At 31.2% G+C, this 16,256-nt stretch overlaps 1 protein-coding gene across 4 annotated transcripts in view; it reads right to left on the bottom strand.

Moving 5' to 3' along the window:
* The window catches only part of LOC114338775 (centrosomin), a 652,106-nt gene that overhangs the window by 234,698 nt on the left and 401,152 nt on the right, over positions 1-16,256 (bottom strand). The window lies entirely within an intron of this gene.

The raw sequence follows: 16,256 nt of genomic DNA, 5'->3' as shown, positions 1-16,256 counted from the left end.
TAACTATGACCCCTTTCAGGCTGACACCTCAGTGGATACAGGAAGTAGCAATAAGGGATGCAAGGGGAAAGTTGGTGCAGTCATTAACCCTTTCGAGTTTTTAGGAAAAAGTGAAAATTAAAACATACGCTATTTATATATTTATTTTGAAATTTGTTAACAGAATAGTTTTTAAAGGAATTTCGGGAATGAAGTTAGGATTATAATTTATTATCAAGTTCGTTTTATTACAATTTAAATATAACAAGTTAAAAATGCGAGCATTATTATAACGAAAACTTTGTTTTTTATGTATTTACATTCCTAATATGGAAAATTGCTATTATGAAAAGTTGTTAGAATTAAAAATTATGTTTAATGTGCAATTATATCCTACTATTTAAATATTGTGAGCTATAAAGGCACTTTACTGGGCGAATTTCTTGAGCGAAATTCATATTTTTTACACATCGACTAAAATCGATACAATTTTATATAATCTTATGTTTTAGTTCGTAAAATTAATAATAAAAGAGTTATAAATGAAAATGATGATTGGTAGGTATCTCTAATTTGAGAAAAAATTAAATATTTTCTTTTTATTAGAAGAATGTAGATAATAGTTACATTATTATAATAATTATTAATTATTTAATTATAATAATAACAACGATTGCATATATTAGAACACAGTTTTTAATTCCAAACAATTTTTCGTAGTATCAATAATTTACAGCGAAATTCATATTTTTTAAAATACCTACTATAATATAGATAAAATTTGCTATCTGATGATTGAATCGTAGGTTTTAGACGATGCAGAACTTTTTATGAATTATAACTTTATTTCGTAAAATTAAAAATAAAAAAGTGTCCCGTAATATATGTGTCCAACTTAAGTAGACACACTGTATATTATACAATATAATATACATAATACATAAATCATTGGGTAGACAGCACCAAAAATTTGTAACCTGCCATTTAACATTACTTACATTAAAATTAATAAGTAATATTTATTTATTTGATATTTCAATTCTTTTACAGTTTATATGAAGTAATATATTTTTGAAATAATATGAAATTTTTATTAACATTTTTACGTACAGTGTCTCCATTGTAGAATTATCTCGCTATCTAAAATTGCTAAAAAATCATAAATTTCTGTCCCGAGATGCAACTTGTCTTTGAGGTCGGTTATCTCGAAGATGGTTTGAGATATCGAAATGCCGTTTTCAGATTTGGATTTAGGAGACAAAACTACATTGACATCGGTACATAAGCTCCAGATATTGCAGGGGTGGCAACGCAGGAACGAACGAACGGACTTTGCGAATTTATAAACGAAATCAAAATTTTCGTTGAAAATACTATTTATTTTTCACTTTCGCTGTCACATTCACTAAAATCGCTATCATAATTATTTTCATCACTATTATGAATGTCATCATCGTCTTGCTCATCATCCATCTCATCGTCTGTTTCATTCTCAAAAATAATATCTCTAACAATCTCTGGCATTTGAGGCCCTTCAAACCATTTGAATTTATATGTGTTATCTTCAGCAAGTTCCCAACCATTTTGTTCAATAACCAGATCTGTTGGATTTTTTTTATAGGCGTTCAACCAAATACTTGTAATGTATCGTGCTCGTAAAAGATGTTAATATAGCTCAGATTGAGATGGTGGTAAAGTTGATGCATCAAAATTTTTCAGTTTTTTTTTAAATGGTTCATTTACGTCTTTTAGCTTATATCGACGATTAAATATTGTAAGCCGTATGTCATTGACTTTTCTTTGGAGAATTCTTTTTGTAATTCCTGTACCGTATATGTGACAAATATATGTTTCTAGAATTTCAAAAACCGTCTCTTCGTCAAAATCGATATCTCCAAGAGCATAAAATGCTTCCTTATATTGCTCAAACGATTTCATAATATTGAATGGTCTCTTTTTTCCCTTTCTATGAAAACATGGATTATAGTCACAGCCAGGTAGAGCGTGGAAACCAGCTAAAGCTTTGTATATTGAATCTCCAAAATGTTCGTACATTTTACAGATATCAATATAATATTTTTTTCCTGCGGTTCCAGACTGTATTAAAATGTGTAAATTACTGTTTAAGTGATGCATATTACTTAACATAATAACCAGAATATCTGTATCTGAGCACTTTATGATTACATTGGCATCTTTCTGTAGTTGACATAAGTGGTATATTATTTTAGTGTCTGCCTCCTCATGAGCTGGACAACTAAAATGTGGAGCTTCGTCTTTCTGCATTTCTCCATTTTTACTAACGAAAAACTTGTGACACTCAACAAAATTACCATATATTATTTTACCTTGCAGAAAAGGTGCTATTTCGTTATCAGCCCAATAAGTCAAAAAAAATCGAACCAAAGCCTCTTTGAATTTGTTATTTCTTAACTCTTTAATAAAATCGACTGCTCTCTTTTGATTGGGTCCTGATATACAGAAAACGCGATCGGCTTCCTTGTTACCTCTTGTAGATCTTTCATAGTCTTTAATTGACGGTTGGAAATATTGATCAAATATCATCAATCCGTCAATTTAAGAGCACATGCGTGAAGTTACGAATGATAAAAAGAACATATTATTATTAATTAAATGTATGTTACTAAAATATTATTTTTATATTATTTCGATATTTAATTGAATTTTTTCTATCGATATAAATAGTGGCGGTTCTAGCCAGGGGCAGGGGGGCAGCTGCTCCCCCCTTCAGTTTTTACAGTACTTTTGTACTATAATTTTCGTTAAAAAGGCACGTTATCTTGTTTATTCACCGGTTGTGTTCCCTTGCCCTCACTTTTTTTGGTCTAGAACCGCCCCTGTATAAACTGAATATGTACAGAAGCTGAGGGTGTACAATAATGGGCACATTTGACATAATATTCAAATACATTTTTGCTATATTTTATATAAATATCTTAAAACAATTTTAAAAACTTATATAAATAATATAATAATTAAGCTCCAAATTTTTGGAGCCTAAACTTTGAAAAATGTTTGTAGCATAATGTTTAATGGTATCAACTTTTCCGGGAGCTCATTTGATACATATTTCCAAGTACTTTGACAAGTGTCAGTAAATATATTTTATAAAATGCACCGTTTTCCCGTTATTTGAGCTTGAATACATAGATTCGGGTACTAGCCGAAAAAAAATATAGATTCCATCACCTATAACTCACTTTTTATTAATTCTCAAAGGTTTTTCGAATAAGAAATCTCTTTTATTTTTTATTATCTTCAATTTTGGTAATCATAACTATTTTGATAAAACTTACAGTTTTTGAATTATTTACGAAAAACCGCTTTACATCATGCATTTATTTCACGAAAAATTCAAATCTTTGATCTTTAATAACTCAAAAAGTATTGATTTATTTTAATAATTAGAGGTAATAAATTTTGCTTAAAATTTGTCCCTCTATCGATTAGTGGGGTTATTTTTAATAAAATAATTTTTACCTCTGGGAAGGGGTGGCATCCACCCCCAGGGTAAAAGTGCACGTTGGCACCATATCAGTTTTATTTCTTGAGGTATGCTCTAACTACTCACCAATCTTCATGTAAATCGATGGAGGTTTAACAAAATAGGAGGTGAAAACCTTTAATGACTGCGTTAACTTTCCCCTTTCATCCCTTATTGCTACTCCCTGTATCCACTGAGGTGTCAGCCTGAAAGGGGTCATAATTATCAACATACAATAGACACATTTCACATGCCAAACTCCATATTACTTATGACGATGATTTCTCGCCTCTAGCTCTTAGACTAATATGAAATGATGTAGATTTCATAGATCAGGCAGTCATTGTACAAATTATTAGTGAGTAATGTTTGTGAGTAATTTGTCTATTCGCTGTGAGCCAACGAGTAGAGGAGATTAAATAGTTTTCGCCAGCGCTGTTAGTGGCAGATTTGTGCCAAAATTTGAACAATTTTACAAGAAAAGTACAAGTTTCAAACCGCGAGAGAGCGCTACCGTCTAAACTCACAGCCAATAAAAACAGAGGTAACCGTTAAATTTGCGATTATGATAGGACAATGGAATGTTAGAGGGACTTTTGAAGTAGGGGCACTAAAAAATTTATCAGATACATTGGAGAAATATGAGACAGATATTGCAGCTATACAAGAAACTAAACAAAAAGGAAATTTATGCATAGATGTGGGAAGCTACGCATTCTTCAACAGTGGAGACAATGAACGTATATTTGGAGTTGGATTCCTTATAAAGAAAAAATTTGCCAGTCTGGTGATATACTTTGAGGCAGTCACACGCAGATTATGCAAAATAAGAATGAGGGGAAAATATAAAAAAATAACCCTTATAAATGTACATGCACCAACGGAAAATACAGAAGAAAATGTAAAAGATAGCTTTTATGAACAATTAGAGCATTTGTTCTACCAAATAACATCATATGACACAAAAATAATTGTAGGAGATTTCAATGCCAAGATTGGCAGAGAGGACGTATACAAACAAATAACAGGGGGGAAAAGTAAACATAGGGACAGTAACCTGAATGGAAAAAGAGTAATAGAATTTGCTTTCGAACACAACATGCGAATTATGAGCACTTATTTCGACCACAAAGAAATTCATTAAGGTACCTGGGTATCACCAGATGGACAAACAATAACAGTAAATCAAATAGATCATTTATAGAGGTTATAGAGGTGCAGATGCAAATTCTGATCACTTTTTGGTCAAAGTCAAAATGGAGCAAATAACTCCCACAATTCATAAGACACAGTTGTACAAAAATGAAAAGATATAACGGTGCACTAATTCAGAATGAGGAGATTAAGAAAAAATTCAAGCAGCAAATTGAACAGAAACTGGAAAGCCAGACAACAGTAGATTATATAGAAAGCAGTAGAATAGATGAACAATTAAGAAGATGGGCCAATTATTTCGAGAACATATTTTGCGCAGACGACCAAGATGAAATAGAGCAAATGCAACTACCACATGAAGAAGAAAGATACCCAAATTTGAATGAAGAAGTACCTACCAAGGAAGAAATTATAGATATCATAAAAAACTTAAAAAACAACAAAGCACCGGGAGAAAACGGTATCATTACAGAGTTTATAAAAGACGGGCTTCAAGAAGAAAAAGTTAATATGTAAAGTGTGGATCAAAGAAAAAATACCCAATCAGTGGAAAGAAGCTATCCTATGTCCTGTACATAAAAAAGGAGACGTTACAGAATGTAGAAATTACAGGGGCATAGCTCTACAAAATACACTATTTCAACCTAGCATTAAATATGTTATTTATTGATTTAGACAGGCATACGATACCATAAAAAGAAGTAAAGTATATGAAACGCTAGAATATTTTGAATTTCCACCAAAAATAGTAAGATTGACTAAATACAGACTCAGTGACACCAAAGGTAAAGTTATGATAGAAGGACCGGTTTCGGATAGCTTTATCACCAATAGAGGCCTGCGACAAGGTGAACCGTTATCAACAGATTTCTTCAATTTAGAAACCATTGTTTTAAAGAACAGTAAGGCGGTATTTTGATCTGCTCCCCATTTGGTATGGCAGAATTCTCTCAAAATATTCATAGTATTCTCAGTTTTTTTTTATTGCATGGTGGATGATATCTTTCCACAGTAATTTTCTGTCTAAATAGAGTCCAAGGTACACAATTTTTGATTGGAAGAAGATATGCTCCCAGTTATAACTGTCCTTGAGTTATGTCCCTTTTTTTAGTAAAAATACACACTTCAGATTTTTTTTTTTCAGAGAGAATTAAGTTGTTTGAATCTAACCAATGCTTAACTGACCATAGGTTTGAGTTTAAAATGTTCTGACAATTTGGAATAGTAGTACCATTTGTGTAGATAAATATATATCATCAGCAAACTGTATCATATTCACGTTATTCAAATTTACTTCCGAAGTCCATTGTATATAGTATAAAAAGTAGCGGGCTGAGTATGATGCCTTGAGGGAGTCCTAGATTCGATGTTCGGGATCCATGAAGATTTTGGTTTATTTTTAGTGAAAGCCGTCTATCGGAGTATATTATCGAGTTGAAAATGGTGATAACATTTTTAATAATTTCCCGAAAGTCTCTTTCGTTCATACGAAAATAATTTTTATAATCGTTACATTCACCAGTAACGGGAATTTCTTTTAGTTAAGTAACGTGTGAAATATTTTCACATTTTTGTAACCACTTTTTCACCCAGTAGTCCGTTCTTTAACGGTAAAATATTGCAAAACCTCTAAATTTTAAAGAACCGCTTGTATTGACATGAAATTTGGCATACACATAGCTAACAAGTCAAAGAAGAAAAGTGATATTGTGCCGATATGTGCTTTTGCCCTGGGGGTGGTTTCTTGGGGGTGAAAAAATATTCGTCCAAAGAAAGTCAGGAAATGGATAAACTGGCTAATTTTAAGTAACTTTTCTTCTATAGAGTTTTTTCATTGTCAATACTTTTCGAGTTATTTGTCAGTGAATATGTTCATTTTTTCAACAAAATAACCACGCTTTTAGACGGTTTTTCGTAAATAACTGAAATAGTAAGTATTTTGTCAAAAAAACATTCTTAGCAAAAATATAGCCTGTAAAAAAATTTAAAAAAATGGTGTATATATCATGTCTTTACACCTAGTAAAAGCACAGTTATAGCTAATAAAAAATAGGTTCATATTCGTCAAATTCAAAATGGAATAATTTAACGTGAAATAACCAAAAATTAAGCACATTTCGGGGAAAATTCACTACAACTTATTTAAAGTGTTTAAAAAAAGCTTCATTTATGTTTTATAAAAAAAATTTTAACATCAAAATTAAACAAGTTACGCTCAAAATAAAGTTAGTCCCTTTTGGTTTTGGTAAAAAAATCGAGAAAATCACCCCCTAATTAGTATCTTAAATGAACTTAATCGTTACGACTTCACAAGTTTCTTGACTCGTGTATGGGTCATTCCATTTCAAATCACTCAATTTTGGAGCAAAAAAAATTATGGACCTGCGATTTGTCTGAAAATTGGTATATAGCTTCTGCGGGACGTAAAAATAAGATATTTAAGGTCAAAAAATCTTCTTCTTCTTTTTTTCTCAAAATGTTATTTTATGCGATTTTACAGTGATTTGGTGTTTATTTATACAAATTTGCATTTTCTATCGTAAAGTATCAATGGAAAACAATATTTTAATGGAAGGGACTCAAAAATGTCATTATATGGCATTATAACAAGTTACTTTGATTCAACAAGCTTTTCATCAAATTTTATAATGTAGAAAACGTTAAAATACCGTTTTTTACATTTTTCTCCATTCCCCAAATACATCATAATTGATTTGGCTGAAAATTTGCCCACAGATAGACAAAACATAGGACTTTAAGTGGTGAGAAGGATTTAAATTATATTACAATACCAAAAAAGTTACATGCAATATTATAGTCAAAAATATAGGCGTCTACTGTAAGTACAATTAACTCGAAAATATCGACCTCACGACAAAAATTGTTAAAAAGAAATTGTAATAATTGTAAATACGATTTATTTGGAACAATTTCAGTTCCTACCATTTTTGTCGAAAAGTTAAAAATGGCGGATATATTGAGCAAAACAGGTTCTCCTTTAAAATCAAGATGGCGGCTAACGTAACGGAGGAATTCATTCGTGATTTTAAATTTAGGCTACTATTGACTCCCCAAGGATCAGAAAAATAAAATTTTGGGCAGCTCGGCATTCAAGGTCAAATGCTATCCCGACTGGACTAATATATACTTTTGAGTCTGATATTAATGCATGTAACTTTTTTGGTATTATAATATAATTCAAATCCTTCTAACCACTTAAAGTCCTATCTTTTGGCTAACTGTGGGCAAATTTTCAGCCAAATCGATGATGATGTATTTTGGGAATGTAGGAAAATGTAAAAAACGGTATTTTAACGTTTTTTACACTATAAAATTTGATAGGTCTGGATCCCGCGTATGAAAAAAAAGTTGATTAATAGCAAGCTGAAAGTTTGCTAATAGCTTAAGGGTATCTAGTCGGATAAACTTTGATATATGGGAATACTGGAACAGGGGCAGTTTTAATTGTGGAACAGGTTAAAAATTTGGAACGGACACACCACGAAAACGGCACATTTATTTTGTCCGACAGAACAGACTTAAACTCTCCGAACAGAGATTAAACTCTCATGCAAAAATCAGACTGCTATTTATCACCTGTCGTAATTCCTGTCATTTGACATATTCTAAATGTTCCACTCATTAAAACGCCCATTTGGTGATAAATAGCAGTCTGATTTTTGCATGAGAGTTTAATCTCTGTTCGAAGAGTTTAAGTCTGTTCTGTCGGACAAAATAAATGTGCCGTTTTCGTGGTCTGACCGTTCCAAATTTTTAACCTGTTCCACAATTAAAACTGCCCCTGTTCCAGTGTTCCGATATATCAAAGTATATCCGACTAGACACCTTTAAGCTATTAACAAATTTTCAGCTTGCTATTAATCAACTTTTTTTTCATACGCGGGATCCAGACCTATGATCAAAAACTTGTTTTGATTCAAAATAACTTGTAATAATGCCATATAATGACATTTTTGAGTCCTTTCTATTAAGAGGATCGGTACGTATTTTCGGCTGCAATGCTATTCAAATGGGGATTCATTTTTTTCGAATCCTGAGAAAACTAATAAGTATTTTTGAAAAATTTAAATGCAGAATGAAAGATTACGTTATTAGCGAGGGCCGAAAGTCCCTGAGAACTTCTATAATGTTTATTTTAATAAGTTACAGGGGTGAAAATCTAAGGGAAAATTTAGTGTGACTTTTAGTTTCAAATATCTCATTCAAAATAAACTTTTTATTTATTCTAAGGGACTTTCTGCCCTCGGTAATAAATTAGTCTTTCATTCTGCGTTTAAATTTTTCAAAAATATTTATTGGTTTTTTCAGGATTCGAAAAAAATGAACACAATGCCGTGGTAATATTTTCCAAATCTGTCTTTGTCTTACAACGCACTCAGCCGAATATAATATTGTCAGCATATATTGTCAGTCACACACTGACAATCAAGTGACAATTTTAAATATTTGACATTGCATCGGGAATATTTTGAGAAATTGATTAAATATTATTGATATATAGTGTATTTGATAAATAATTGATTAAAGACGTGAACTTAATAAAAAGTTATTTATTGTGTATTATTTGTGGAAGATCCAAGCAGAGAAGATCCAAGTATTTTGTTGTTAGAGATGTTCAAAATTGTAAGCGTTCCATAATAACAATATATTATTAAAAAATCACTTTAACACTTTTCCTCTTTTCTCGACTGATTATTAGTTTTTGTTGTACAAATAAATTATTACAATCACTGAAAACATAGTTAGTGAAAAAATTATCACATTTATTAACTGAATTAATAATTTGCAATTTTAAAAATAACAGTTATCCAAGAACATTCAAAAGCCATCTTTTTAAATTAATTATGACATTTTCAAGTAGAATGACATTCTAGTAATGTTTACATATCCATACCAGTGTGAATTTTACTACACGTAATTTGCCGTGTAAAGACAGAAAAAGTAGGGATACACGTAAAATATTTGCGAATTATGTACCCATAGCCTTAAAATATTATGTTTTTCATTGATACTTTACGACAGAAAATGCAAATTTGTTTAAATAAACACCAAATCACTGTAAAATCGCATAAAATACCATTTTGAGAAAAAAAGAAGAAGATTTTTTGACTTTAAATATCTTATTTTTACGTCCCGCAGAAGCTATATACCAATTTTCAGACAAATCGGAGATCCAAAATTTTTTGCCTGAGTGATTTGACATGGAATGTACAGTATATATTGTTTATATGATCTGTAAGTTTCATCGGTTCAAAGTCCTTATTATTGAAAGGGCTGTAGTTAAAAGGGGTTGAGCAAGTCACTGATCACGAATGTATGCAAATTTAGAAACACCAAATCTTAATCAATTCTTGTCTAACAGAAAAACAAAAAAATACATGATATTCAGAAGAGCAAATCTGACTTTTTTTGTTTTTAGAGAGATTTTTGGTATCTCTAACAATTTTTAAGTTATTTTGAAAAAAAAAGCATATTTTTTAAAATTTAAATTTTTAAAAATTTTACTTTGAAACCAAATTTTTTCAAAAATAAGCACTTTGACTCGATTAAACTTACAGGTCATATAAACACAACATAAGTAAAATAATTTCTGGAGCGGTAACGATTAATTTCATTTGTTGCTAATTAGGGGGTGGTCTTCCCGATTTTTTTTTGCAAAAACAAAAGGAACCAACTTTATTTTGAGCGTAACTTGCTTCAATTTAATGCTAGAAACTTTTTGTAAAAACAGAAATAAAGATTTTTTTAAACACTTTAAAAAAGTTATATTGGGTTTTCCCCAAAAAGTGCTTCATTTTTTGGATATTTCACGTCGAAATATTCTATTTGAAATTTGGTGAATATGAATCTATTTTTCATTGACTATAACTCTGGTTCTACGAGATCCAGAGACCTAACGCGTACACAATTTTTTTTTTACTTTTCTATGTGCTATATTTTTGCTAAGAACGTTTTTTTTCGACAAAATACTAACTTTTTGAGTTATTTGCGATCCAAAAATGTGGTTATTTTGTTGAAAAATGAACATATTCACTCGCAAATAACTCGAAAAGTGTTGACATGGCGAAAAAGCTCTATAGAACAAAAGTTACTTAAAATTAGTCAGTTTACCCATTTCCGGACTTATTTGGACATATATTTTTTCACCCCCAAGAGGGGGTGAAAGTCATCCCCATCGGCACAATATCACTTTTTTTCTTTGACATGTAAGCTATACGTATGCCAAATTTCATGTCAAACCAAGCGGTTCTTTAAAATTTAGAGCAAAAACCGTGAAAGAATGGACTACAGTATCGGCGACGACGTTACGCGGGATACTTAACTCGGGATACTAAATTCTTATATTACAGGAATGCATGCTTTCTTTTTCATATTCATTTTTAGACACAAAATTGAAACACTTTGTAATAAAAGAATTTAGGTTAAGTAAGTCATGCAAAACCAAACAATATCAATATTACTGACGTTACTGACTCAGTAATACTGATCGTGTAAGGTCGATCATTAGAGTATTGATACAAATTTGAGGAGGTATACTGTCAGTATTACTAATCATCAGTAGTAATATTGATTGCGTAAGGGCTGCATATTATATAGGGTGTCCCGAAAAGATTGGTCATAAATTATACCACACATTCTGGGGTCAAAAATAGTTCGATTGAACCTAACTTACCTTAGTGCAAATGTGCTCATAAAAAAGTTACAGCCCTTTAAAGTTACAAAATGAAAATCCATAAAACAAAATTATAGTGAAGTTTGTCCACCCCATAAAAATTTTATAAGGGTTTTGTTCCCTTAAACCCTCCCAAACTTTTGTGTACGTTCCAATTAATTCATTATTGTGGTACCATTAGTTAAACCCTACGTTTTTAAAACTTTTTTGCCTCTTAGTATTTTTTCGATAATCCAGTTTTTATCGAGATGCGGCTTCTTTTTTAATATATTTACATAAAAATTTTATGGGGGTTTTGTTCCTTTCTTCTTCTTCTTAAGGTGCCTATCCATTCCAGATGTTGGCGATCAGCATGGCTATCCTAACTTTGCTTGCTGCTATTCTGAATAGTCCGGTTGTCGATGTATTAAACCACTTTCTCAGGTTTTGAAGCCAAGATATTCTTCTTCTCCCTGGTCCTCTCTTTCCAAATACCTTGCCTTAAAGAATGAGTTGCAACAAGCCATATCTCTGTTCATTCCTCATAACATGGCCAAGATATTCTAGTTTGCGCTTTTTGATTGTGTTAATAATCTCGCATTCCTTGCCTATTCTACGTAGAACCTCAACATTAGTCACACGATCCACCCACGAAATTCTCAAAATCAGCCTGTAACACCACATCTCGAATGCCTCGAGTTTTCTCAAAGAAGCCTCGGAAAGTGTCCAGGCCTCCACTCCGTATAATAACGTAGAAAATACATAGCATCTGATGATAGAGATTTTGGTAGCAAGAGGTAAATCGTGGCTTCTGAAAAGAGACTTCATCATTATGAACGCTGATCTCCTTGTTCCTCTTTGTTCCTTTAAAGCCCCCAAATGTTTGTGTACGTTCCAATTAAACTATTATATTGTGGTACCATTAGTTAAACACAGTGTTTTTAAAACTTTTTTGCCTTAGTGTTTTTTTGACAAGTCACCTTTTATCGAGATGTGGCTTCTTTTTCAAAATATACCTAAAAATGCAAATTATAATAAATTTTCAGATTATTAACAGGTCTCTATAATCGTACTTAACCATACACAAATATGTGGTGGATTCGACAAATATTCAAAATATGTCGATAAACACTGGCTTATCGAAAAAGTACTAAGAGGCAAAAAAGTTTTAAAAACATTGTGTTTAACTAATGGTGCCACAATAATAATGTAATTGGAACGTACACAAAAGTTTGGGGGGTTTAAAGGAACAAAACCCCCATAAAATTTTTATGGGGTGCCCAAATTTCCCTTGTAATTTTTTTTAAGATGTTGCTGCCATAAGAATGCCACATGTCCATTTTCAATAAGAAATCTCTAAGAGTTTTCGATATATGAAAAAAAAATCGATTTTCATTTTATAACTTCAAAGGGCTGTAACTTTTTTTGTGTGCACTATTGTATATAGGTAAGTGAGGTTCAATTAACCTATTTTTGACCCCAGAATCTGTGGTATAATTTATGACCAATCTTTTTGGGACCCCTGTATATTTTTTTCTGTATCAAAGTCGTCAAAACTTGCCGTTTATAATAGGGTAAGTAATAAAAATAATATTAGATATTAAATAAGAAAAATATACTTCAATGCAAAGATTCAAAACAAATGGTAATTTATCGCTACTTGTGGTCAGAACATTTTTGTTTTTAATTTATTTATATTAGGATAATCTTTTATATGTGACATAACGTTAACCACGCTTGCCGTTAGGCTAATATTAGGCTGGTTTTTTTATACATCGATCTTCTTTGATAATAGCGATATACTGTTGTCCTTACTCCTTACATAACCAGGTGTTTTGTCCACACACTTTGGCAACTTTTTTAAGTATTTAATTTACATATACTTGGACTGATGATGTTCTGTAAACACAAAACGAAATGTTTCGACTAATGTGGAATAGAATAACAGCTTTTCTTTCTCCTCACTTTTTGACTGAAATATTTAAGTTTCACAGTGTGAAAAGGATTCCACCCCATTCCACTGTCTACTTTGCTGCTACTTATTGAGTTTGACTGAAAATTGGTAGAGATCCATGGAATTATGGGACTGTAGTTTTTTGTCGGTCTTACCTTGTTTTTCAATACATAGTAAATAAATTTCAAGTAAGTGAGTAAGTATTTCAAGTAAGTTGCACAGTGTAAAAAGGATTCCACCCCATTCCACTGCCTACTTTGCTACTTATCGAGTTTGACTGAAAATTGGTACGCATCCATGGAATTATGGGCAGAAATAGAATTCTATTTTGCGTGCTCCCACTACTGTAGTTTTTGTCTGTTTTGGTCTTACCTTGTTTTACAATACATAGTGAATAAATAATAAATAAAAATACATAGTAAAAATATGCAAGGTTAATATACAGTGGTAAAATCAAGCAAAAGATGGAAAACATGATAGATTGTGAAATAAAAAGAGATGAAACTAGTAGAGGTGTAAATTATCGATATAAACGTATAAATTAACATTACATTACACAGTTTCCCACCTTTAGACGACTGGGACAGGAATATTTTATAAAATTCTCCTGTCACAGGTCACAGTGACAGTTGCCATACTCCTCCAATACGTCTAAAGGTGGGAAGCTATATAATGTATATAACGTTTATATCGATAATTTCCACGTCTACTAGTTTCATTTCTTATTACTTCACAAAATTTATTATGTTTCCCATATTTTGCGTTATTTTGCCGGTTATTAGCGCGCTCATCACTGTATACTAAATAAATAATCGATAAAGAGCAACACAAAAAACTGGCTGTTGGATGTGTTTTGGCTGGTGAAATAATTGTTTAATATATTTTTTAAAAGATGCTGACCATAACCTTATCAATAACTTAAGTATTCCTAAATAGAGTCCTTCTGGTGCGGGGAAATTGCGGGGAAATTGCGGGGAAATTCAACAAGATCACACAGCATGTCACAAAGTGCGTGTCACACAATTTATTGAAGGAAACATTTGATGATCATATGAGTCCAATATTATACAAGTTCACGTCTCGGATCTGTAAATTGGTCTTCAAGTTAGTGAAATTTAACACAGCTGGACTATTAGTGGAGTCAATGAAGGTGGATATGAGTTATTACCTCAGATTTCGTTGAACCTCCATCGATTTTCATAAAAATTGGTGAGTGGTTAAAGGATACCTCAAGGAACAAAGGTGACATAGTGCCAACTTGCGCTTTTTGCATTTTAAGGGTGAAATACACCCCTTTTTTAAAAATTATTTTTTAGATTTCTGAAAGTGCAGTCACTGTAAGTTTTCACTTCCTATTTCGTTAAACCTTCATCGACTTTCATGAAAATCGGTAAGTAGTTAGAGGATACCTCAACAAATAAAAGTTATATAGCATCAACTTGCGCTTTTGCCTTTTAGGGGTGCAATACACTCCTACTTTTTAAATTGTAAAAAATGCAGATTTCCGCATTATGGCGCAAGTAATCTCGTTTAATTAAGAAAAATAAATATTTTTTTTTATATTTATGTGCATGAATTACATTTTTTTTTATTTTTCAAACCTTATAGCAACCAAAAATCCGAAAATTAACAAGTCGAAAATCACGAAAACCTTATTCTTCTATATTTCTGAAAGTGTAGTCACTGAATGTTTTCACCCACGATTTCTTTGAACCTTCATCGATTTTCATGAAAATTGTTGAGTAGTTAGAGGACACCTCAAAAAACAAAAGTGATATGGCACCAAGTTGCGCTTTCTGCATTTTAGGGGTGAAATCCACCTTTTTTTTTTAATGATAAAAATGCAGATTTCAGCATTCTGGCTCAAGCAATCTCGTTTAATTAAGTAAAATAAATATTTTTTAACATTTATGTGTGTGTATAAAATTTTTTAAAAGAAAATGTTATTGGTTTTTTTTTAAATAACTCCGTTAATTTTTGAAATATGAGAATTATCCAAAAACCACTACAAAGCTAAGTAAAAGATCTGTAACACTGTATTAAACATAACTTTGTAAATCCTTTATTTTTTTTAATACAAGGTGAAAGGGCCCCGGTTACATGGTTCTCGCAGTAAAATTTCCGTTTTAAATGTTTCTATCTCGGTTATTTTTTGTCGTAAACAAATATTTAAAAAAGAGAAAGGTTAAATAAAGTTAAAACTAAAATTTTGTTCTCTACCATTTTTTAAGTATATCGAGTATTTTTGGAGTTATTATCAAAAGAAAATGAACTTCACAAAAATTTGAAAAATTCTAATTTTTTTTAATCGTATTTTTTTTCAAAAATATGCATTATGCAAAAATGGGTTACTATAAATTTTCATTTTTGTGGAAATGACGTAGGTTTCATTTTCCATTCTCCCCTATAAAATTTAAAAGGGTCCTCTTATTTCCATCATAACTTGCTTAATTTTGATGCTATCGACTTCTTATATAGCTTTTTGATAGTTACCTTTAAGTACTTTATTAAAATGTTTAGTATCTCTATTTAACAAAGTGCATCGTTTTCCTGTTATTTAAGCTTGAATACTAAGATTTGAGTACTCGCGGAAAAAAAATCTACATTCAATTGCATATAACTCACTTTGTATATGTAATAAAGGATTTTTCGAATAAGGAGCTTATTTATTTTTATATTATCTTCGATTTTGGTAACAACAACTTTTTTGAAGAAACTTATGGTTTTTGAGTTATTTATGAAAAACTGCTTTAAAACATGGATTTTTTTCAGGAAAAATCAAAACTTCTGATCTTTAATAACTCAAAAACTATTGATTTATTGAAATAACTTTATATAACAAATTTTACTTATAATTTATCCCTCTATCGATTAGTGGTATTATTTTTAATAAAATAATTTCCACCCCCGAGAAGGGGTGGCATCCACCCCCAGGGTAAAAGCGCAAGTTGGCACCATGTCACCTTTGTTTCTTGAGGTATCCTCTACAT

The sequence above is a fragment of the Diabrotica virgifera genome, chromosome 1 (assembly GCF_917563875.1).
Source record: "Diabrotica virgifera virgifera chromosome 1, PGI_DIABVI_V3a".
Classification (NCBI taxonomy): Eukaryota; Metazoa; Arthropoda; class Insecta; order Coleoptera; family Chrysomelidae; genus Diabrotica; species Diabrotica virgifera.
This window is presented reverse-complemented; position numbering and strand designations above follow the sequence as displayed.